At 56.7% G+C, this 2,458-nt stretch overlaps 1 non-coding gene across 1 annotated transcript; it reads right to left on the reverse strand.

Annotated features, from left to right (window-relative positions):
• Positions 1-390: 390 nt before the first annotated feature.
• Positions 391-462, reverse strand: TRNAQ-CUG. Its single transcript has one exon. It is a non-coding gene; the product is annotated as a tRNA-Gln (tRNA).
• Positions 463-2,458: the final 1,996 nt, after the last annotated feature.

Here is a 2,458-nt window from a genome sequence, read left to right on the forward strand (position 1 = left end):
AGCCGCCTCTGCTCCAGGTGCCCAGAGGAGGAGAGGTGTTGGGCTCCAGCCTGGGACTCTGCCTCCCTCCTGCCTAGCCCTGACTATGAAGCCTGGCCCTGGCCCTCCTTCCTTCAAGTGCCAGGTGGGCAAGAGGTAACATGTGGCTGCAAGCAACATGGCTAAACTTGTGGGCCTCATGTGAAGCAGCAAGAATCCCAACCACCTGGTCAAACCACAGGCATCAAGGTAACAAGTTCTAGAGCCCCCAACCAATTTTGGCCATCACGACCCAAGACCTGGCTCCAGTGGGCAAGTCACCCAGCAGGAGGGGAAAGATTTGCTCTTGCACAGCTGGAGACAGGGAAGTTGAGCACTGTGAGCTCCAGGGCTTTACCACAAACCAACACAAAGTCCCACTGAGAGTTGAACTCAGATTGCAGGATTCAGAGTCCTGAGTGCTGCCCATTACACCATGGGACCAGATCATACTTCCTTTGCTGCACATCGGTGACCCTCACAGGGCTGGCTCATGTAAGGGACTGTTGGCCCCTTACTAAAACTTAGTGAGGGGTTTGGTTGGCTAGTTCCCAGTCCCAATAGAAGGGAGAAGGGTTGATGAGAAATCAGGCTCCTGAGACTGACTGTCCCCAGGGGCAATGGGGAGAGGCCAAAGCTCCAAGTTAGCCGCACTGACAGGCCAGGCAGTGTAATGAGGGAGTCACCAGGCCAGGGAGTCCCATCCTCCATGGGAGCTGGAACTGCCTGGGCCAGAGTGGGGCAGAGCTAAGGAGAGAGCAGGAGCCCGAGAAGAGCCGGGGAGCAGAGCTGCACCAGCCGGGGAGAACCAGAGCAGATCTGTGCTGGGAGCCAAGCCGCAGCAGCACGAGCCGTAGAAGCTGCCCAGGGAGCAGATCTGTGCTGGGAGAAGAGCTGCAGCAAGCGGAGCCAGAGGAGCAGCCCAGGGAGCTGGAGGCAGAGCCGCAGCAGCACTGGGGCTGGAGGTGGGTGCAGTGAGCAGCGTGGGAGAGCGAGGGGGACCCTGGGCAGAAGGCCCAGTGCAAGGAGATGCCACCCCTCAAGAGATCTTGCAGGCCAGACTTTTGGGGGTGGGGGGATCATATCCCGTACATGGGGGCTGACACTGGGAACAAGGGCCTGTCACCTAGAGCATGTGGCCACTGCCAGAGCAAGTGTCCAGCCCGTGGTGTCCCTGCAGCACAGCCAGGGCCTGGGGAGGAGGCCTGGGACATGTGAGGGAGAGACTGTGACCTGCCCTGACCCTCCAGAGACGCTGGTTGTGATCTCCCTGCGCCACAGAACAGGGTGACGTGTTTTCCTTTCCCATCTTTCCTTATGTTTTACATTGATTGCTGGGTAATAAATGGTGTTTGCTTGAAGCACATGCAATGCGGAGTGGGTCAGGGAAGTGCCCAGAGTGGGGACCCTGTAGCCCTGTTCAAGTGATCATGGCAAGATCGGGGGTCATCAAACCCCCCAGGATTCCTGGGCCCAGCCTTGTTGGGGTTACGAGGTCTCTGCCACACAGGAGAGTAGAAAGAGCGTCCTTGGGGTCAGGCAGCCTCTGGGCTCAGATCCTTCACGTATAAGCCAGGGAAGTTCCCCACAGCAGTAGGACCAGAGCCCCCTTTACACTTGTCCTCTGTCCTCATTGCTTCTCTGCAGCTGCTCCCTCTCTCTCCCACACCCACCTCTGCTGCTCCCCCTCTGGGCTTTCTCAGCACCTGGCCCTACAGCGCTTCCTGCCAGCCAGAGACTGTGCTTTCTACGCCTGCTCCTGTGGATGTGGATGTGGCCTCTCTCCTGATTACAAAGGAACTGTTCCAGGAAATGGCCATGGCTTCTGGGAATCCGCATGTGGCTGTGAACAGTATTTGGCTCCTGGCACACAAGGCAACTTAAAAAGCTGAGCGCCCAGACAGGGGCTTGAACCCTGGACCCTAAGACGAAGAGCCTGATGCTCTACCAACTGAGCTACCTGGATTTGTTGAGAAAAATCTTCACCATTCACCACAAGAGTGAGCAGGCAGGCAAAACAGAGGCACAAAAAGTCCCCAAAACCCCTCCTCTTTTTCTGCACAGCCACTGTCTGTCAGCAGGATTCCTCCTCCTCAGGGAGACTAAATCTAAGCACCTAGACAGCCGGTCCGTCCGCTGCACCCCAATCCCTCAGGCCTGAGCCTCCCTGCCAAAGCCCTGCACCTGGCTCCAGAGAATTAAGTCTCACGTGTCACTGGGAACTCGACTTCTTGTGCCCAGAGAATCTCTGCCCCCTCAGTAGATGACCCAAGAAACACAGTGTCCGCCTTTTCCAAAGAAGTGTTGGAAGTGGTTTTTCTCACGTGGCCTAATGGATACGGTGTCTGACTTTGGATCAGGCAATTGAGGGTCCAAGTCCTTTTGTTGTTGTCTTTGTTCAGTTTTACCTTTGTGCTGAACGTCCTGCTCCCTTCAGGGC

Source organism: Mauremys mutica, unplaced genomic scaffold, assembly GCF_020497125.1.
Source record: "Mauremys mutica isolate MM-2020 ecotype Southern unplaced genomic scaffold, ASM2049712v1 001251F_np12_subseq_40903:76399_obj, whole genome shotgun sequence".
Classification (NCBI taxonomy): Eukaryota; Metazoa; Chordata; order Testudines; family Geoemydidae; genus Mauremys; species Mauremys mutica.